At 42.8% G+C, this 23653-nt stretch overlaps 1 protein-coding gene and 2 non-coding genes across 3 annotated transcripts in view; 1 reads left to right on the top strand and 2 right to left on the bottom strand.

The window, feature by feature from the left end:
• LOC124789148 (cytochrome P450 4C1-like) overlaps positions 1 to 23653 on the bottom strand; it is a 125633-nt gene that overhangs the window by 81341 nt on the left and 20639 nt on the right. The gene's annotated exons all lie outside the window — the stretch shown is intronic.
• On the bottom strand, positions 13629 to 13703 carry Trnat-ugu. Its single transcript has one exon. It is a non-coding gene; the product is annotated as a tRNA-Thr (tRNA).
• Positions 13856 to 13930, top strand: Trnat-ugu. Its single transcript has one exon. It is a non-coding gene; the product is annotated as a tRNA-Thr (tRNA).

The following is a 23653-nucleotide window of genomic DNA, read 5'->3' on the forward strand; positions in this document are numbered from 1 at the left end:
TTGTGTCGAAGTTTACGTGTATTCGGTAAAGGTACAAGCTCTCTGATTCTGTTCGGTGGTTCTTCATTCTTCAGTACAAGAATAGGTGGTAAAGCAGTGGAGACATGAGGCATTTCATTCAGCACGTTTTGAAATAAGTGTAAATATCTGTCCCAATGCTGATGCTTTCTGTGACAATAAAGTCTGCAAAGCTGATTGATTTCTTCCATAATCCGTCCAGACGGGTTACAATGTGGTGAGTACAATGAAATAAAAACAGGTTTGATTTTATGGTTCCTAAGCATGCGTGACCAAACAGCAGATCTGAATTGCGGTCCATTATCTGAAATGACTTACTAACGTGTCCAACTTCACGTAAGAAATTTTTAACAAAGGCGTTGGATACAGACCGTCCAGTGGCTTCATGTAACGGAGTGAAAGAAACAAATTTTGAAGTAAATTCAACAGCGACTAGAACGTACGAAAATCCATTCGATGTTCTGACAAGGGGTCCCAAGAGATCAACAGCAACAAATTCTTTTAATTTAGAAGGAATGATAGGAAACAACGGAGCACGATGTGAGATGGTAGATGGTTTAGCTTTTTGACAAAGTTTACGAATAGACAAGACTTTTCGAATTCTCTTTTCCATATTGTTAAAATAACAAGTCGTCTGAAGAATATGATAACATTTTCTTGGACCAAAATGAGCGTAGCTGAAATGAATGTACCATATGAGCTTATTAACAAAATCGTCAGGAATGCAAAGTACCCATAGCTTGTCATCAACAGTGCAGCGTTTGAAGAGTATGTTGTTTCTAACCAGATAATAATGCTGAATCTGAGTGTGTGACTTTTCATGCCATTTACTTTTGATGCCTTTCCAAATCGGATCTTTATCTTGTTCATGAGCAATGTCCTTTAAAGATGTGGTGATGAAGTTTTCAAAGGCGACTTTCTGAATGTAAGGAATACTGAAATTTTTCTCGAAGTTGCCTTCTGTGTTACTTTTCTCAAGCCCAGCCATTGCGCGTGACAGTGCGTCCACAACAATGTTCTCCTTGCCGGGAATGTAGACTATTGTGAAGTGGAATTCTTCCAGAAACAACGCCCAACGTTTTAACCTGTCATGATTTAATTTTGAAGACATAAGAAATTGTAATGCACGATGATCACTGTATTCTTTTACGTGCTTACCAGAAAGAAAGAAACGGAATTTGTTAAATGCCCAAACGACAGCTAAAGCTTCTAATTCAGTAACGGAATAATTTTTTCCAGATTTTGTTAGCATTCGGCTAGCAAAAGCAATGGTTTTCTGAACAGTAGTGTCATTTTCTATGGCTTCTTGAAATAAATGAGCACCAAGACCGACTCTAGAAGAATCCGTGCTAAGGCACAAATCTTGTGAGAGATCTGGATGAGCTAGTATTGGCGCGTTAAATAGCGAATCTTTCAAAGAATTGAATTCCAACTGTGCTTGTTCGTCCCAGTTCCAAATAGTATTTTTTCCAGTGAGAGAACAAAGTTTTGGTGTAACTAGAATTTGCATGTTCAGAAAACGACGGTAAAAATTTACGAGACCTAGAAAACTGCGGACTTGTTTTTTTGTAGATGGAACTGGAATGGCTCTTACTGCTTCTAACTTTTCAGGATCCGGCTGATTGCCTTCAGAAGAAATTATATGTCCCAAAAACCTCACCTTTGACCTACCGAATTCAGACTTTTCCACGTTAACTGTAATTCCAGAATCTGCAAAAATACGTAACACACTGTTGCGGATGCGATTATGTTGTTCCCATGAGACTTCTGCTATCAGAATATCGTCCACATTTAAGGTGATGTGACGTTTTAAGAAATCAGGTAATATGGAATTTAGCCGGCGAATGAACGCTGCCGAAGAAATATTCAAACCAAAAGGAAGTTTCCGAAATTGGTAACAAACGCCGAAACAAAGAAAAGCTGTGTATTTTCTACATTCTGGACGAAGTTCGATCTGATAAAAGCTGGATCTGAGATCAATAGAAAACAACACTTTTACACCATTAATATTTTGAAGAAGTTCTTCCATCGTTTGCGGCCTGTCTGTTTCATGAATGATGATAGTATTGATTTGCCTCAAATCTAAGACAAGCCTGATCGATCCATTTTTATCTTCAACAACATGTAATGGATTTTTGTATGAGTTTACTGCAGGCTCAATAATGCCCTCGTCAAGCATAGATTGTATTTCTGTTCTAAAACGGTCCCTATAATGTGCTGGAATTACGTATGGTCTAACACAAAATTTAGTATGCTCATGAAGACGAAATTGGTATTGAAATCCCTTGATTGCTCCTGTTTTGTGAGTAAAAACTGTGGAATGTGCTTGTAAAATCTCAAAAAGGTCCTGCCTATCAGTGTCATTACAATTCTCAATTGTTTGAATTTTATTCTGAATTAACTCATTAGTATCAAATATGCCGTCGATATCATCCCTGCCAGTACCTGCAGAGTGATTGTTAGTGTCTAGTTCCGTCGAAAATTCCGAACTGGTGCCTAACAGAAGGTAAAACCGATTAACTTCCTCGCCAATCTTCAAATTTCAAAGTTATTGACTTACCTTCTTTCTCTAAACTTATTTCAGCATCGTGAAAGTTTAAGATTGCTTTGTATTCATTCAAAAAGTCTACTCCCAATATAATTTCCGCCAACAATAATGGAACAATAAGAAAATTCATAGAGAAACTGTGGCTTTGACAAAGGAATTCTAAGTTGGTTTGTTGGCGTACATCTACACTTTTTCGAACGATTGCACCTTGTATTTGATCTTATGTAACGGAAGTGTGGGGCAATCGTTCGATTTGTTGCATTTGCTAAAGGCTGTTTCACTAATTACTGAAATGGGACTGCCAGAGTCAAGTACTGCCGTAAATTTTACGTCATTTACTGTAATGTGAATCACAGGATATGCAATGTTGTTATGTTTTACGTTGTGTTGCTGGAGTAAGATGTCCCTAATGTCTTCCATTTTTACGTAATTACTAGCTACGGCAGCTGCGTCGTCAGTTTCATAAGTACGTTTTGTGGCTGCCAGCGGTGTGAGTCATTGCCTATTGTCTCTTTGTTGGCGCGCGTCGTTATTGGGATTTGGAGATCTAACTTGTCCAAATTCACCTTGTCGAGAGGGCCCTGCCCTGTTTGAATCCTGCCAGTTCTGATGAAATTCAGGTCTGTCGTTTTGTCGGTAGTTTACATAGTTTCTTTTTTGTCGGTCATGTGGTGGAGAATTTCTCCCGGAATCGTAACTGCATGGTGGACCATTGCGTCTGACGCTATTCTGTCTCCCTTGATAAAAATTATTTTGGTTCCCATATTGTCTGTTTCTCTGTCTCTGTGATGGTCATTACCGTGGAGAGGTGATCTTTCCCTGTAATTATTACTACTCTGCCAATGGATGTCATATGGGTGGTGTCTGTTTTGGTCACAATTTACGTTGTAAAAGAATAGCCTTGTCGTGTCCAGTTATAATTTCTTTCATCGCGGAATTGTGACGGATGTGACCTGTAATTGTTGTGTTCCTGTTTTCGCGTCCCCCGATTGTCAGTGTCAATTTCCAATTCTTGTAAGTCCCTGAAAACCTTCAATGTCGTCTTTTCAACGTCCTGCCAAAATAATATTTCGTAAATGTTCAGGCAATTTGATTAAGCAAATGCGGATGAGTTCTGAGGGGCTGTATGGGTTTGATAGGTACTGATTCTTGTGCAACATGTCTTCAAAATATATCACAAGACTGGAAAATTCAGATTGTTCGAAATGTTTCATCATTATGATGCTATGTTCTACTCGGTCTTGTGTAGCTAGAGACCAATATGCTGAGCGGAAGGCATGATAAAGTTCTCCTTCACTGTGACAATCGTGAATGGCTGATCGCATTCTTACAGCTGGTTCATTCTCTAAATAGCCACACATAAATTCAAATCTGTGCTCTAATGACCAGTTGGGAGGAAGAAAATGAGAGAATTGATGAAGCTACGCTTGTGGATGAATGTCGTTGCCGGAATTCTTAAATGTTTTGAATTTACGTGTAGTAATAAACAGCTTATAGTCAAAATCATCATGACGGAGAGTCGCATGTCGGTATTTGTTACGTCGTTTCGGCGGTTCCATCTCAAAATTCGGTGTACCTTGGCAATTTCTTTCATAATTTCCGAAGTGCCCTGTGTTATTATTTTGTGGCTGTTCCTTATTTCTTGGCCCTCTTCCCGTATTGGAGCGCGAGTGTCCTCTGAAATATGTAATTCGTGTATCACCTGTGCCAACTGATCTTGTACTTCCCGGATTTCTCTTTGGTGTTGCGTATTAATTTGATTCTGATTTTGTTTGGATTTCCTAATTTGTTCGTACTTTTCTGTGTCATTAAAGACTACCGGTCTTGTGTTATTCAGATTATCATCTACCTTCGTAGATAAATTATTTAGCTGATCCGAAAGTTCGACTACTTTCTCTGATAATGAACTAATTTCCTCCATGTGTCTTTCTGAACCAATTTTCAGAGTATCTACTGTGTCCTTTAAGTTTTCCTGAGTTTTTGCAATTTGCGTAACCGAATCGGTAGATGCAACTGAGTCAATTTTAGCCCGCAAGGTCTCGTCATTTTCATGAACAATAGTTTGCAGTTCTTTTATGGCTGCTTCGTGATTCTGTAATGCATTTTCATGCTGCGAAAAAATAGGTTGAAAATGCTCACTAATTTGTGTTTTTACGTCGTTACAGACTATTTGACCTTTCGATTCGATGTTATGTAACTCAGTAGTTAAATCTTCACGTGTTTGTTCAAGCGTGGTGTCTAACATTGGAAGATTTTGTTCCATTGTGTCTAACTTTTGAAGATTTTGTACCATTGTGTCTAACTTTCGAAGATTTTGTTCCATTGTGTCTAACTTTCGAGGATTTTGTTCCATTGTGTCCCACTTTTGAAGCTTTTGTTTTGGTTGTCTCTGATTTTGTTCCATTGTGTCTAACTTTTGAAGCTTTTGTCCCATTTGTTGTATTAATTGTAATAACAACGCACTGGTGTCTGAAACATGTTCCTCAGTGCTTTTCGGCAGCGAATTTGCACCGGCAACATCCACATTTTCACAAGCAGAAAATGTGTCTTGACTTATTTGAGAAAACGGTGAGGACCCAAAACCTGAATCTACAGTATTTGCGAGATTGTGTCCTGTATTTCGGATTCCTGAGGCGAGCTGTTGCCGACCGATCGATCGATAATGCTTCCCTGTTCACTTATTGTCTCACTGCCTACACCATTATTTGCCGCCCGCTCCATTTCCCTATGCACAATTACCAAATTACCACTTTGAATGTCTGTTAATTCACTTCACAGTGGTGCTGATAAGCTACGCTCGTCGTCACTATTATTTCTCAGTTTACTTTGGAGCCTAGTGTTACGTTTTTCACACGCCATTATTGTCACAATATTTCACACAATAACACAGAAAAGGACAATTTGAAGAGCAAAATAATAAAACACATTAACATAGCACTGAAAATAATATCTAGTTAACTGCAAGCGCAGCTGCGAAATACTTGGTGCAAATCTACATGCATGCCACAAGGTTTTACTGTACAACAATGAAAAACTACAACTACAAAGGAAATTCTCTCTATGATTACGCGCTAGCAATAAACAATAGCTACACTAATTACACAAACTACAAGAAAAAAATCAGAAGATTCCAGTGAGGTATCCTCGGCTAAGGATCGACATATGAAACGTCCCATTAGAAAAATTATTGTATTAGTGTGCTGATAAATCTCTTACATTATTTGATTTTCAAACAGCTGAGCAAAACAAAGTACCCAGACATTTCGCTCTTTACCTATTCTGATCAACACTAAACTGACACACAATATTTTTGTAGTGCAATGCAATCTGACTTTCAATAATCCCTACAAAAGAATGGCCCTGACTAACATTAACCTATACCTTACACAAATCACTTACCTCACAAAAAGCTTCGTTACTCGAACTACTGCAATACAGCGAGCGCCACTACTGCCAGCTAAATAAAAGATTCAAACTACTGAAAGCACTAACTACTGATAGGCATAGTTAGCAAATGAAAGATTTTTATAGAGAACAAACGACCTTAATAGTGTTCAAAAGTCATAATATATATAGCAGTTCATGACATCCAGTCTTACAAATTTACTGTATCTGATGGACACACGTCCATATCATCCGCTCTCAAAACTCCGCCATTTCTCTTCCCACACCCACCACCGCTGGCGGCTCACCTCCAACTGCGCAATGCTACGCGCTGTTAACAGCCAACTGCCCAACACTACAATGGCAAATATTACTCCAACAATGCAAACCAACCACAGCCTTCACACAGCACAGTCAGTGATTTTTATACACAGCACTACGTGGCGTTACCAACATAAAAACCTAAAGAGCCTACTTACAATGAGTGTGCAAAAATTGGAACTGGACAGTTAATATTCATCTGCACTTGTTATAGACAATTACGTGCTAAAATAACAACGATCTTAGAGACGCTTTATAGCATGATTCTGACACAGGATTATGATACAGGATGATGAGTCAGCTTTCCTCATTCACTGGTGGTCCCAGGTATGTGGACGAGCGTACTCATGATTCGTTTTGCAATGTTAGAAAATATAGTGACGTAGATTTGTTTATTGCTATGACCACCAAGCCGAGGTCGCCCGAAATAGAGAGCAACTTGCCTGCCGGCCAAGCGTCGTTGGACAGTCACGGCTTGATTTTTATAGTTTTAAAACAAAAAAGCCAGATAGATCTTCTTACAAAAGAAAAGGTACTTGGAGCAGGCCGGTGCTATATGTATTCCATAGGGCGGCAAATGTTTGATTTGCCTCATTTGCGCAACATTTTGTGGCACGAAGAGAAGATTATGCCCAACGACAAAGATCGAGTTGTTAGCACCGAAACACCAAATCCCAACAGGGATCCCATTCTGCACAGGATTGTCAAAACCGACATGATAGATAGCGCATGTGGTTCATTAAATACCATTTCACCTTGCGTGAAAGAAGGCTGTTTCACGAAAAGGTTTCCCAAAAACGTAACTGTTATTGACGAAAATGTTACTGGTTAGTGGGTATCCACGGCATCGCTGCCGGACGCGTCAAGATAGTTTCACGGCTCAAGTTAAAGTGTGCGGCGAGTGTCTTGCAGTAGACAATCGGTTGGTAGTATCATCTTCACCAGTACTTTCATGTGCATTTGAAACTCACCTGAATGTCGAATACTGCGCTAGCACGTGAATAAGGGATGCGACCAGGTGACATCTGATTTTCAGAGTCCTGACCGTGACGTGGTGACCAAATATCAGTCACGTCGGAAGCAGTGTGGCGGGTACTGGGACACCCTACCATTTTGTTTTTAGATGTTCATTTAGAAAACGGTCAGATAATCTTTTTCAAACCTGAAATTGTGCAGGAACGTTTAGAAAATCCTCGTCGTATCATACACTTAGCTTATTTCTATCTCTGTCAGGAAGATAGTTTTGATCGAACACTTACGTACAATGTTGTTCCATCCACTTACGACAAACAAAGAGGAGTTTTGCGATAGACGCCGACGCAGTCAACCAGTGGAAGGGTTTCCAGGCGTTTATTAGGACCGTGCATAGGGTAGAGTGTACACTGTCCATCCAAGTAACGGTGAATGCTATTACTTGCTCCTTTTATTGCACACAGTCCACTGAGCCACATCTGCCGTATATTTACTATAGTTTCTTATGCTGGAATGTCCACCCCGATAGCTGAATGGTCAGCGTGGCGGCCTGCCGTCCTAAGGGGCTCAGATTAGATTCCCGGCTGGGTTGGGGATTTTCTCCACTCAGGGACTGGGTGTTGTCTTCATCATCATTTCATCCCCATGCGGCGCGCAGGTCGCCCACTGTTGCGTCGAATGTAATAAGACCTGCACCAAGGAGGCCAGACTTGCCCTGTAAGGGGCCTCTCGGCCATTGACGCCAAATGGTCATTTCAAATTTTTTTACTGCTGGGATTACATTAGCTAAGAGCATTTCGTTCGCAATGCTAACAATTTCTTCTTCTTCCATCCTTTTCCTGTCCCCGATCTTAATCTTTTTCATATTAATTACTTCATTTTCATTAGTAGCTCGCGTACTCCGCACAGTACACATTACTTCCCCACATACCACCTTTTCAATATCAGCAGAGCCGACCGCTGTGGCCGAGCGGTTCTAGATGCTTCAGTCCTTAACTGCGCTGCTGCTACGATCGCAGGTTCGAATCCTACCTCGGGCATGCATGTGTGTGATGTCCTTAGGTTAGTTAGGTTTACGTAGTTCTCAGTCTAGGGGACTGATGACCTCAGGTTAAGTCCCACAGTGCTTAGAGCTATTTGAACCATTTGAACATCAGCGGTATGCAAACTCTGCGTGGCGCTTTTCACTGTTCCGCTAATCTGCTCTTTAATGAGAACGTTCTAATTTTGATGCCCTCCTCCTTTCGCTTACTTTTATTTAACTCTCTGGTCACTTCCCTTTTAAAATCTTCCAATTCATGTTGCCTTAACCCCTTATGCAGATCATGAATCAGTTCACATGAATCAGTTATTCCTCCTAATTCATTTACGTAAGAACTGTTTACTTCCTTATTACCTAAACTAAACTCCTGGAAATTGAAATAAGAACACCGTGAATTCATTGTCCCAGGAAGGGGAAACTTTATTGACACATTCCTGGGGTCAGATACATCACATGATCACACTGACAGAACCACAGGCACATAGACACAGGCAACAGAGCATGCACAATGTCGGCACTAGTACAGTGTATATCCACCTTTCGCAGCAATGCAGGCTGCTATTCTCCCATGGAGACGATCGTAGAGATGCTGGATGTAGTCCTGTGGAACGGCTTGCCATGCCATTTCCACCTGGCGCCTCAGTTGGACCGGCGTTCGTGCTGGACGTGCAGACCGCGTGAGACGACACTCCATCCAGTCCCAAACATGCTCAATGGGGGACAGATCCGGAGATCTTGCTGGCCAGGGTAGTTGACTTACACCTTCTAGAGCACGTTGGGTGGCACGGGATACATGCGGACGTGCATTGCCCTGTTGGAACAGCAAGTTCCCTTGCCGGTCTAGGAATGGTAGAACGATGGGTTCGATGACGGTTTGGATGTACCGTGCACTATTCAGTGTCCCCTCGACGATCACCAGTGGTGTACGGCCAGTGTAGGAGATCGCTCCCCACACCATGATGCCGGGTGTTGGCCCTGTGTGCCTCGGTCGTATGCAGTCCTGATTGTGGCGCTCACCTGCACGGCGCCAAACACGCATACGACCATCATTGGCACCAAGGCAGAAGCGACTCTCATCGCTGAAGACGACACGTCTCCATTCGTCCCTCCATTCACGCCTGTCGCGACACCACAGGAGGCGGGCTGCACGATGTTGGGGCGTGAGCGGAAGACGGCTTAACGGTGTGCGGGACCATAGCCCAGCTTCATGGAGACGGTTGCGAATGGTCCTCGCCGATACCCCAGGAGCAACAGTGTCCCTAATTTGCTGGGAAGTGGTAGTGCGGTCCCCTACGGCACTGCGTAGGATCCTACGGTCTTGGCGTGCATCCGTGCGTCGCTGCGGTCCGGTCCCAGGTCGACGGACACGTGCACCTTCCGCCGACCACTGGCGACAACATCGATGTACTGTGGAGACCTCACGCCCCACGTGTTGAGCAATTCGGCGGTACGTCCATCCGGCCTCCCGCATGCCCACTATACGCCCTCGCTCAAAGTCCGTCAACTGCACATACGGTTCACGTCCACACTGTCGCGGCATGCTACCAGTGTTAAAGACTGCGATGGAGCTCCGTATGCCACGGCAAACTGGCTGACACTGACGGCGGCGGTGCACAAATGCTGCGCAGCTAGCGCCATTCGACGGCCAACACCGCGGTTCCTGGTGTGTCCGCTGTGCCGTGCGTGTGATCATTTCTTGTACAGCCCTCTCGCAGTGTCCGGAGCAAGTATGGTGGGTCTGACACACCGGTGTCAATGTGTTCTTTTTTCCATTTCGAGGAGTGTATTTTTGGCATCTCTTTCTTTGCTTATGAACATATTCCTATTCTCATTTGGTACGGTATCATTAGTTAGCGAAACTGCTCATTGCAGTACGTTACTACTCTGTCTTGCTGGCACGGTTGCTACCGGGAGCTCAGCTGCCAGGCTTAACATCCTCTTATTGACCGCCTGCCATGATTCATCTCCTTGTAAATCTGCTGCAACGACTGCTGTGTCTCGCAGCAATTCGTACTTATTGTATTGTGGACTTCTTACGTTTATTACGATCACGATTCTTATGTTTGGGCCTCTAAAACCCTTCTGCTCGTGTTTGGCCCAGAAGGTACACGGCCATTTTCCACGTCATCATAGCCGCTGTAATTACGTACTACAAATCCTCTATCGCAACTGACTGGACTGAATCGTCCTCTGCCTCTTCCCCTATGTATCGTGGTGATGCGATATCTTTCGTAGTCATATTGGTCATCATCGTTTTGATTAATTATTTAACTATTCATTTGGCAGTAATCGCGATTTCCGTTCCAGTAGTCTTCATCTTCGACTCTTTCCAAAGATGTAGCAAAACATTTTTGATTACTCCCAACGAAGCTCTTTGAATCTTCTGGGAGTCTCTTCCACAATTCCCAGACGACATCAGATTCGCATCGCCTGCCTCTTAAAATGTGCTAAAATCTTGTAGAAAGACTCGCAGAAATGTTTCATAGAGTTCCTGCCCCTGTTATTATATATCCTTGCCATTATGAATTCTCATACAAACAGTCTTGTCTCCGTTCTGGCAAGTATTCCTCAACAAAATTTTACTTAAAATCATTTGATTTCGAAATAATTGTAGAGCAATTACTTTACCTATTATGTCCGCCTCCATATATGAATGGTCAGTGTAAGTGACTGCGGTTTCGGGGACGTGGGTTGGATTACTGCCAGCGAGCTTTCCTTGGCGATAGGACTGGGAAAGGGTGCATTCAGCCAGGTGAGGCCAACTGAGGAGTTACTCGACCGATTAGTAGCGGTTCCAAGGCCAAGAAATCCGACGACGGCAGAGAGAGTGGTGTGCTGACCACACGGCCCTTCATACCGCATCCAGTGACGGCATTCGCAGAGGATGACATGGTGCTTGGTCGGATCCGATTGGCCCATCTAAGGCCAGAACGTGTAACTTTAACTTACTTACCTAATATGAACATAAGTTGTAGTCATTCCATTGCACAGTGTAATGTTTGCACATATGAGCATGTGAAGTATGTTTCTCAGTTCAATAACAAAATTTAGCTGCACGTGAAAGAAATGGTACTAAGAGATCTACTTTGTGTGATTTGGCAGTGAATTTTTATAATTTAGACTAGAAAAAAAATCCGTTTTCCATCTGAGGTTAATCCTATCAGAATATGGTGACGAACCCCAAAAGAAAACAAATCACAAAAAACCGATAGCTAATTTCGTAATAATGTTGGAATAGGCTGTAACCTTTCTCGATTGTAACTGGAAACTCAAAAAAACTCGCACTCGCTCACGAGCATGCGTTAATATCCGTATGACGTTCTACTTAATGTTTCTCTGCCTCGTGATGACTCGGTGTTGTGTGATGTCCTTAGGTTACTTAGGTTTAAGTAGTTCTAAGTTCTAGGGGACTGATGATCATAGCTGTCAAGTCCCATAGTGCTCAGAGCCATTTGAACCATAGACAGGAAGACATTTAAAAACAATATAAAGGAGATAACTTGGCGGAATATACAAAAAAAAGGAGGGACAGAAGCAAAGAAGACATACAAAGCGGTGACTGTAAATCGGAGATAAAAATCTAAAAAAGTATGTTACACAAAAAAAACACACCCTACATTAAAAGGCACTAGGCAAAGCACGGCCAGATCATAAAAATTCGTAGAACGAGTAAAACAGCGACATGACGGATGGCGTAGCAAGGAACTGTCATGGACGATAAACAGGTCGAGCACACAATTAAAACCCACATCACCTAATGACACTGTATAATGGCACCGAAACACAACACTAACGTAGCACACTGATAACGAATAAAAACGTGGGAGGATCTGCAAGGGGGGGGGGGACAAGGGAAATGGGAAGAAGAGGAAAGGAGGAGGCGAGAGAAAGGGGGATGAGGTGGGGGGCGCGCCGAAGGAGGGCTCGGAAGGGAAGGGATGGGAGAGGAAAACAGCCAAGGAGGGGGTGCAGGGACTTAGGGAGGGAAGGAGGGAAGGAGGAAAATCCACTCTCAGAGAAGGAGGTGAGAGGAAAAAAGGTGGGCCCTGGGGAAGGAGGAGAACAAGGTCAGTTTACAGTTGGAAGGAAGGGTATATGTCAAGGCAAAGTTCATGATACGGGAGGGGGAAGTGCTAGAAATTGCCCTGATGAAGGAGATGGAGGGTGTGGAGGTAGAGAGAGGGAGGGATACAGCGATAGAGTCATAGCAACGGGTGAGGGGGTGGAGAGGAAGGAGGAAACCAGGGGATGGGGAAGATCAAGCCTGCGAACAGTGTAAAGGATGCAGAGATGTTGGAGGAAAAGGAGGAGGTGGGGGAGTGGATGAGGTCATACAGCAGCCATGTGGGGAAGGAAAGTGGATACGGAAGGCAAGGCAGAGCGCATGGCGTTCGAGGATTTGGAGGGTTTTGTAAAATTGGGTGGGTGTGGAGATCCAGGCAATGCTGGCATAACAGAGGATGGGGTGGATGAGGGATTTGTAGGTGTGGAGGATGGTGGAAGGATGCAATCCCCATGTCCAGCCAGGCAGGAGTTTCAGGAGGTGGAGGTGGGAATGGGCTTTCTGCTGGATGGTCAGGAGGTGAGGGGTCCAGGTGAGGTGACGGTCAAGGGTGAGGCCAAGGTATCTCAGGGTGGGGGTGAGCTGGATAGGACAACCATAAAGGGTGAGGTAGAAATCATGGAGATGGAAGGAGTGGGTGGTGTGACCTATGATGATTGCCTGGGTTTTCGAGGGGTTGAGTCGAAGGAACCATTGGTTACACCAAGTGGTGAACTGGTCAAGGTGGGTTTGGAGGGTGTGTTGGGACCATTGAAGGGTAGGATAGAGAGCAAGGAAGGCGGTGCCACCAGTATATTGGAGAAGGTGGACAGGTGGGGGTGGCTTGGGCATATCAGCCATATACAAGAGATAAAGAAGAGGGGACAGGACAGAGCCCTGGGGGACGCCAGCAGTGGGATAAAAGATATGGGAGTTGGTGTTATGTAAGGTGACATAGGAAGGATGGCATTAGAGGAAGGAAGTGACCAGATGGACAAAATTGATAGGCAGGGTGTAGGTTTGGAGTTTAAAGAGGAGACTGGGATGCCATACACGGTCATAGGATTTTGGAGGTCGAGGGAAACAAAAATGGCGGAGTGACGGGAGTTAAGCTGAAGGGAGAGATAGGGGAATGAGGTTAAGGAGTTCAGTGGAGAAGGAGGGTCGGAAGCCACACAAGGTAAGGGGGAGGAGGTGGTGTTGATTAAGATGCTGATGGATATGACAGGAGAGGATGGATTCAAACACCTTACTGAAGACAGTGGTGAGGAAGATGGGAATGGGGACATGTTGAAAATGTGTGCCCCGACCGGGACTCGAACCCGGGATCTCCTGCTTACATGGCAGACGCTCTATCCATCTGAGCCACCGCGGGCACAGGGGATAGTGCGTCTGCAGGGACTTATCCCTTATGATGGGCAAACATCTATTAGGCGCACTACGATTGTAGTGGTGTGGACATGTTTGGAATGTGGATTTCACGGGGAGCGTGCAAGAGATAAGTCCCTGCAGACGCACTGTCGTCTGTGCCCGCGGTGGCTCAGATGGATAGAGCGTCTGCCATGTAAGCAGGAGATCCCGGGTTCGAGTCCCGGTCGGGGCACACATTTTCAACATGTCCCCAATGAAGTACATCTACGCCTGTTTGCAGCTAGGGTGTCCATTTAATTATCATTTCATTTCTAGCAAAGCTGCATGGTCATCCACGGTAACTGTTCTTTCGGGAACAGATACTACCGTCATATATAGTAAAGATAGGCAGAGGCGACAGAAGGGGGTTTGAGGAATAAGAGGATGCGGGAAGCCTTCCACAGGGCAGGGTAGAAGCCAGTAGAGAGGATAACGTTATCGAAATGGGCAAGGACAGTCAGGAAGGAGAAGGGGCTTTCTCTAAGGTGGCGGTAGGTGACACAGTCTTCACCAGGGGCTGTGTTGCTTTTGGACCAGAGGATAAGTTTAATGTCTTGTGCTGTGATTGGAGTGTTGATGTCAGAGGGGGGCTACTGTCCCAAGTACTGGAGACTAGGAGCAAGTGGAGCGACCGACGTATCGGCACGTTCCATGATGGTTGGGAAAAGAGAATAATCAAAGTGGGGATCATCAGGGATGGAGAAGACCGCGGAAAGGTGGGAATCTAAGTGGTTGGCATTACTGAGGTTGTCAGGAAAGGGGCGGTCGTTATGGAGAAGGTGGTAGTGGGGAGTGGAATGGGAACCAGTAAAGCGATGGAAGGCAGACCAGTACTTGGAGGAGTTGATAGGAAGGGTGGCTTAAGTTGTGTGCAGGTCTGGCGCGAGTCCCGGCGTTTCTTTGCTCTAATAAGGTTCTGTACGTGTCGCTGTATTTGTCGGTGGCGTTGGAGTGTATCCCTGTCACGAGTACGCAGGAAGGAGCGATAGAGACGGCGGGATTCGGGGAGGAGGAGGGCAGCCCTCGGAGGGAGGGTGGGACAGTGGGGGTGGATGGTTTGAGTAGGAACATGGGCCGCCACGGAGTCAGTAATTACCTTCTGGAGGAAGGACGAGGCGTGGATGATGCCGTCAGGATGGTGATACCGATTGTCAACTTCGTTTGCGCCTTTAATGCCCACAGATGGTGTTACTTCCACCAATAGCGAATGAGCAGCCTTGCTGTGATTGGTTGGCGCTCAGTATCTAATGGCGAACGCCACAACCTACCCAAGTTGCCACAAATCAGAACAAAGCAGGTTAATGAACTGATAAAAATATTGCACACATATATAAAAGCACACCTCACTAAATATGCATAAAAACACTTCAACAGCAACTACAATAAAACAAAAGCTAGAGCTAAATGGTAACGACTACTGTTAATGGTGGTATCAACAATGTCAACACTGAATGTGGCACAAACTTCACTGAAATTATAATTATTTTAAGGAAAGCAGCTACTGAGAAACGTTCGCCACAAAAGAAAAAAAAACGTTGAAAGTGTCTGAAATACTGCGACTCTTTTTAAAAGGAGAGAGAGCTTGGCGTTCCAGCTTAAATGTTCAGTACGTGTCATGTGACATCGACGGTGGCTCGTTGTGGTGAAGGGTATTTACTATAGCTCCATCAATCGTGAAATTGCTATGGATACATCCACCAAATTTGTACATGATTCTCTTGGCAATTATTTAATCCTTCGTCGCATTCCTTTTGTCACAGGGCAGTTGGATGTAGATATATAGAATCAAATTGTGTGAACGATCATACCGTCTGCTACACACACGACGCTGTTACTAACATTCAAACAAGACTCTGAAACAGTAAATAATTCATTTTAAGTCGCGAATCACGAACTCAAAGTCCATCCCATTTTATAGAAGGGGTATCTCTTATGACCGAAACAATTGGATTTCGGTTATACTGTTAAAACCACTCAAAATAGCACGTTTAGGAAACAACTGACTTTACGTTTTTATTGTTATTATTTCCAGTGATAAATGTAGGAGCCGAACAAAAACCGAAAAATTATAAGACTCTCTCAGATTTTTGCATTATACATTCCAAGATAAACAGAATCAAAATATCAAATAAAATAGGCAAGTAAAAGACAACTTAGTTCCTTCACCGTTTGTTGCTGTTCTCAAAAAGTAATGAGGAGCTGGATATTACAAAAAAACTCAGAATTCTTTTACTGATTCTAATTTTTTAAATCTCTGATCGAAAATCATGTAATCATAGGTCATACCACTTTTTGGGCATTACAAACAGCAAGTACTAAAGAGTGAAAACTGAAGTTGGAAAATATTTTTCGTGTTAAGCTGTCCGTTTCAAAGGCTTACAAGCACAAAGGCATATCATGTAGACAGACAGAAGATCAGCTACTTACTGTTTTTGTTGCAAACTATGAATAAATTGTTAAGTTTTTAATGTATAACTGTTGCCATTACTTCCTTTCTCTTTTAGTATTTCATCAAAGTGACAGGAAAATAATAATCTTCTGTGTAAAATTATTAACGTTGTTTTACTTTAATTATTTCGAATAGAAAACCCATTTTAGTCAAGTATACATAATTACTTGTTAATAGGAATCTGAATATAATTGATTTTCACTAATCTTTTTTTTTTGTCGTTGTGTTTGGTTTTCACATGACATCCGTTAAAGGTCGCTTTTGTCGATCCTTCCACTCAGTTTTTTAGTACAGAGGCGAACCCGTTCTCTGACCGAACACCCTGAGCTACCGTGCCGGCACCAGCTGAGCTACCCAAGCACGACTCACACCCCGTCCTCTCAACCAGTGCTTAATTTATAAACTTCTAGGTGCCGGAACGCGCCCCCTTCTACACTCCCCCCCCCCCTCCTCCTCCCGCCGGCCACAGAGAGAGACTTGTGATAAAACTTAAGACTTACAATGAGAAATTATTTTTTAGAAAATACTATTCTGAAATTCTGGTTTTTAAACCATAATATCTTATAATGAAAAACATAACACCACAAGGTTCCAATATAAACAGCAGCTGCCACCGCCTGCCGCCCTACCAGTGACACTTTGCTCCATAGTTCTGCTTCATACGTATTGGCGCAAGTCTGTAGTCTTCGTGCCTATGACATCATGTTTTCAAATGCTGCCAACCTCAACGTTCGAACAGTTGCTTTGTAGTTGCTCTATGAACGTGTGTTCAGTATTCTTGGGTATACTGTACGTGCGTACACACACACACACACACACACACACACACACACAGTACCTCCTGCCCGTCATATCACGTTGCCGACCCATTGTCCCGTTCACTTGTGCTGGCGCAGCGGCAAATTAAAGTTACGTTGTGATTTAACACACTTGTACTATTTCAAATCTCCGGTGCTGAACTGTTAAAAAAAGAGGGAAAAAAAGAAAATGGTCTCTTGGAGGTGCCGGAACGCGTTCCGGCGCGTTACGGCCGAAATTAAGCCCTGCTCTTAGCTATACTTCCGCCAGCACCGCGTCTCCTACTTTCCAAATTTCACAGAAGCTCTCCTGAGAACCTTGCAGGACTAGCACTCCTGGAAGAAAGGATATTGCGGAGACATCGCTTAGCCACAGCCTGGAGGATGTTTCCAGAATGAGTGAGTCGTGCTTGGGTACCTCAGACGGTAGAGCACCTTCCCGCGAAAGGCAAAGGTCCCGAGTTCGAGTCTCGGTCCGGCACACAGTTTTAATCTGCCAGGAATTTTCATATCAGCACACACTCCACTGCAGAGTGAAAATCTCATTCTGGAAACATCCCCCAGGCTGCGGCTAAGCCATGTCTCCACACAACATCCTTTCTTCCAGGAGTGCTAGTTCTGCAGGTTTCGCAGGAGAGCTTCTGTGAAATTTGGAAAGTAGGAGACGAGGTACTGTCCGAAATAAAGCTGTAAAGACGGGGCGTGAGTCGTGCTGGGTAGCTCAGAGCAGGCACGGTAGCTCAGCGTGTTCGATCAGTGGGTTAGCTACCCTCTGTAAAAAAAAAAAAAAAAAAAAAAAAAAAAAAAAAAAAAAAAAAAACCTGAGTGATAGGTTCAACGAAGAACCTAAATGGGTGTCATCGGACGTCCGCCTCAAACAATATCGAACAAAATGAGATCAAAATAAAGGTAGAGAATTTTCCCGCAAAAGGCAAAGTTCCCGATTTCGAGTCTCGGTCCGGCAAGCAGTTTTAATCTACCAGGAAGTTTCACATCAGCGCACACTCCGCTGCAGAGTCAAAATCTTATTCCTAAAATTATTTTTCAGAACATTCGAATGAACAATTTAGATAGTTGGCAAAATGTAACATTTACCAGGAACAATTACTATAGTTAAAATTTCAATAATGAATTACCCCACTGGCCAATATTTATTGTCCAATCAGCGTATAAATACGCGTTGTATAATGTATTAGTCTATAAGCTGACTCCTTTCATCAGAAACACTATCATTCAAAGTCGACACCAAAGTTTCAGAAGCCACAGAGTATCGCACCAAATCGTGTTTTAAAAACGGTTTTGTGTAAGAACAAAAATTTTGACACCACTGTTATGGCATATTGATATGTTGGTTTTATACTCAGTTATTAGTAAAAAACAAACATATCTGTTACAACCGAGACCAAACAAATACCATAAAATACGGTTATTCAGAATTAAATTACCGGTATCGGTTTTAACCGTTTGATTTTTCCCCATCTCTATCTTAGAATGAATATCACGATCACGAATTCACAGTTTTAGCGAACACAGTAGCATCCGCAATAAACGATTTTAATGTTTTCACGGCGGCCTTTAATGTTTTGACGTACGTAACGTTCATTCAGGAGCAAACAAAATAGTATTTTTCGAAGTATATTAGTTTGTGCAACTCAGATACATACAAAAGAGTTCGGTTCTAACAACGACAATCACTGTCCATTCGAGTGTACATTGTCACTGCTGGTTATAGCTCACAGTATTCAAGAAGTCTAACATTTCCTTTTATAACGGTCAAGTCGAAATCTACTTCTAACCGTGACCGGAACATGAAATCTCGTTCGTAACTTTTAGTGTGTCTTTGTCCAGCACGTTCACAGAACATTACACATATACATGTGAAAGCCACCCCATTGGCCACTGCACTTCCAATGACAAACTGTTCAACTTCATCTATCATCGCCCTCGCCTCAAAGTTTGTACAGCTGATCTGCATATTACAGCTCAGATTTATACAGTGCACACAAAGAACATCAAACATAATTTGATATTTTGCACATGCAATTAATAAGAGATTCGTGTAGTATTACAAACAAAGCGAAACATTTCATACTGTAGAACAAAACAAAGAATATTCTAGACCATACAGAGAAAAATGAACCAAAAGAAAACAAAGAAGAAAAATTTATTTCTCGCAATCAGCAGTATCTACACATCCTGACTCTTATTATTTAGCTGCGACACTGCAGTTCAAATATTTCAGTGCACATATACTTTAAGAATATTTACATAAACTTGCAACAAACGTTCATCGATAATTTACAGGTAAAAGTACTATAGCACTGGAGAGCCCTTAAACTATTTTGCCTTATAGCTTTCTCTCTAACCAACACATTCAAAAATAAACACTGGCATACATATAAACACCAACAAACAAATTTGACTGATTACAAATCTATTGCGTGTGTACAGTTGGGGTAAGCCTTTAATCTATTATACACGGTAACGTACTTATAATAACTGTCTGTATTTAAAGATTTTATATTCTGTGAAATAATTTAAGATTACTTTTTTATATAGGACTTCAAGCAAACTGTCTTCTACTAATGAGTGAACTGATAACTTTTACCTAACACGTGGAGCACTTTGAACTAACCCCTACAGCCAGATCAAAATAGGAATCCAGTGGATTGAAACATGGTTTGTTTGTGGAATTGGAATAGCAGCCTAACAAGGTTAGCGACTTAGGGAAAAGCAAGGTATATAGCTCACTGCTGCATTTTAAAATTTAATTTGCCGCAACTTCAGCAAACATTCGTTCATGCACAAAAGTAGAAACTAAACATTACTTTTTCTGAAGGTGGATGTTATAAAGCCACATTTGCATGCCGAGCGTGAGTTTCCGCGGAAACGCGAAATACTAATTAAATAAATAATCAGTGACAAATAAATAAAGCCTATGGCACACAACTGCAGCGCTGTGTCGCTGATAAAACAAAAGCACAATTACGTTACTCTTATGTTTGATTAAGAAAGAGAGAGCTCTGGTTGAAGTGGTGCGAGAAGCACGTATTTTATTTTATTGTCTGGCACACCGCCATATTTCATGTTATAGAAGAATACTGCGAGTTGCAACCACACTAGGCACTCGATTCTGTAAAGAATTTATATTTATAAAAGTAAGTAGGATTATGAACTGTAGGCTTATTCATTGAATATATCTGATTTACCTAACTGTGTAACTTTTTTATGTTTAGTAGACAATCACCTCTGTACGACGTATTGGCATGGCTGGCAAATTATTGTGATATTGAGATTTAGGTTATGAGTCCGCACCTACCGCAGCAGTCTTTGGAAACGATTTAATTACGAAGTCCGATTATTTCAGTTTTATTTCACGGTCAACTACGAGTAACATTGCCTTTACGAAAAAGCCATTGTCAAGCGTCTGATACCGATTAATTAAACGTCCACGTTCCAGATAAGCAAAATATTAATTACAATTGCAATCACAATCACCATCATACAGATAGAATAATCAATATCTAAATAACAATATATTATTTATTTATTTATTTTATTTATTTTATAATGTGGAGATGATCTTCTGTGTCAATGATGAAAAGTACTATGAGGCAGTCATGGCTCGTGATGTAAAGTGCTCTAATATTTTCTTGGCTTCGTAATTATAAATTTGGAGCAAATGAATAAATGCAGTGCTGCTGCTGTTGCTGAAGGCAATTGCATCCGAGTCGTTTTGGTCCACTTTGACATAAACGTTAGCCTCATTGAAAACTGGTAATGTTCGCGCTCGCCGACCGGAGTGGCCGAGCTGTTCTAGGCGCTACAGTCTGGAACCGAGCGACCGCTACGGTCGCAGGTTCGTATCCTGCCTCGGGCATTGATGTGTGTGATGTCCTTAGGTTAGTTAGGTTTAAGTAGTTCTAAGATCTAGGGGAGTTATGACCTCAGATGTTAAGTCCAATAGTGCTCAGAGCCATTTCAACCATTTTCAGTGTTCCCGCTCAGACTCCTGCCAACACAGTCACTTCGCTTGCTAACTCCATGACCGTCCACCTTTTCCTTTTGCGCCTTAGCTTTTCTGTTATTCAGGGGACTTCCTATAACTTAAAAGACTAATAATCCTCATGCATGAACTAGTGACAGCAGTTAACGTTTGGTACATATACATACATCAAAAAAAGTTTTGGATCACCCCAGTTTCCAGAACTCCTGAAAATAGACGTTGACTGTGGATATTGTATCACAGACATAGTCCCTTTGACTGTTCAGGGATGTCACCAAACCCGCCCAAAGACATAAACAACCATGCATGAGCAGCGCCTATTAGACGGAGGGGGTCCGACAGCCGATCGGTTCCAATTATTCCACCATGAAGGAGATACACCGATCGTGTTGTCTGTAGTTCAACCATGCCTAGTCGGTCAATACCGCGGTTCGATAGCGTCCGCATTGTTACTTTGTGCCAGGAAGGGCTCTCAACAAGGGAAGCGTCCAGGTGTCTGGGAGTGAACTAAAGCGATGTTGTTCAGACATGGACGAGATACATAGAGACAGGAACTGTCGATGACTTGCCTCGCTCAGGCCGCCCAAGGGCAACTACTGCAGTGGATGACCGCTGCCTACGGATTATGGCTCGAAGGAACCCTGACAGCAAGGGCACCATGCTGAATAATGCTTTTCGTGCAGCCACAGGACGTCGTGTTACGACTCAAACTGTGCGCAATAGGCTGCATGATGTGCAACATCACTCCCGACCTCCATGGCGAGGTCCATCTTTGCAACCACGACACCATGCAGCGCGGTACAGATGGGCCCAACAACATGCCGAATGGACCGCTCAGGTTTGGCATCACGTTCTCTTCACCGATGAGTGTCGTATATGTGCTCAACCAGACAATCGTCGGAGACGTGTTTGGAGGCAACCCGGTCAGGCTGAACGCCTTAGAAACACTGTCCAGCGAGTGCAGCAAGATGGAGGTTCCCTGCTGTTTTGGGGTGGTATTATGTGTGGACGACGTACGCCGCTGGTGGTCATGGAAGGCGCCGTAACGGCTGTACGATACGGAATGCCATCGTCCGACCGATAGCGCAACCATATCGGGAGCATATTGGCGAGGTATTCGTCTTCATGGACGACAATTCGCGCCCCCATCGTGCACATCTTGTGAATGACTTCCTTCAGGATAACGACATCGCTCGACTAGAGTGGCCAGCATGTTTCCCAGACATGAATCGTATCGAACATGCCCGGGATAGATCGAAAAGGGCTGTTTATGGACGACGTGACCCACCAACCACTGTGAGCGATCTATGCCGAATCGCTGTTGAGGAGTGCAACAATCTTGACCAACAGTGCCTTGATTCATGTGTGGATAGTATGCTACGACGAATACAGGCATGCCTCAATGCAAGAGGACGTGCTTCTGGGCATTAGAGATACCGGTGTGTACAGCAGTCTGGATCACACCTCTGAATGTCTCGCTGTATGGTGATACAACATGCAATGTGTGGTTTTCATGAGCAATAAAAAGGGCGGAAATGACGTTTATGTTGATCTCTATTACAATTTTCTGTACAAGTTCCGGAACTCTTGGAACCGAGGTGATGCAAAACATTTTTTGATGTGTGTATTATACTCGCACAAAAGGACATAGATTTTAAAATGACATTACAGAAAAATACCAGATTACAAAAATTTACAAAATTGTGACCACTTTTCATATTCACCTTTAAGTAAAAAAAGTTAATGGTTACAGATATTATATACTCGATCCTAAAATATATACGTATGTATGTGTAAGAAAGACAAACACACACACACACACACACACACACACACACACACGCACACACAGAGAGAGAGAGAGAGAGAGAGAGAGAGAGAGAGAGAGAGAGAGACCGAGTTCCACATCTCTTCCTAAACCACCGGACCGAAGTCAACGAAACTTGGTACACATATCCCTTAGTGTCAGGCAACAATCGTTGGGAGTGGGGGTAAGAACCACCTACCTATCACAGTTCAGGAGATATGACGTCATAAACTCTGAGATGCGTGAAAAACTGCTGCATTGTCCATGATGTTTCAATGTATTACATCTTTGTCGCTAACTCTATTCGCAACACATTATGCAGACAATATCGACATACGCCGCTTAATATGTGTACACTAGTATATCAAGCATGAAAGTGTCTTCAGAAAGACAAGGAAATTTGTATGAGACAGCAAGAATTAGTGAAGGCCGAGAAGTAATTTACACTATAAAAATTATTGTAACATCTGAGAAAAGGTTTCAGAAGATCGAAAAATATGTATATTAGAGATGAAATTAACAAATCAGGCAATAAAATCAAATCAGTAAGAAATGTTGTTAGAAGAGGGACAGGAAAAGTAACTACTGGGATACGAACTATTATTAAGAAAGAGAATAAGACCACCCTAACCGACAGTACACAAATAGCTAGTGTATTTAACAACCATTTCTTAAGTGTAGGTGAAAAATTGGTGAGAATAGTTCAAAAGAAAAAGCCAAACAGTACACAGGAGAGTCAGTTTTATGAAATTCTTGTCAGATTAATTTTCATGTAATAAAGAAATAAAGAAAATCATTAAATCTTTGAAAATAAATGTTCTGTAGGAGTAGATGACACCTCTTACAAGATATTAAAA

This window comes from Schistocerca piceifrons, chromosome 3, assembly GCF_021461385.2.
Source record: "Schistocerca piceifrons isolate TAMUIC-IGC-003096 chromosome 3, iqSchPice1.1, whole genome shotgun sequence".
Classification (NCBI taxonomy): domain Eukaryota; kingdom Metazoa; phylum Arthropoda; class Insecta; order Orthoptera; family Acrididae; genus Schistocerca; species Schistocerca piceifrons.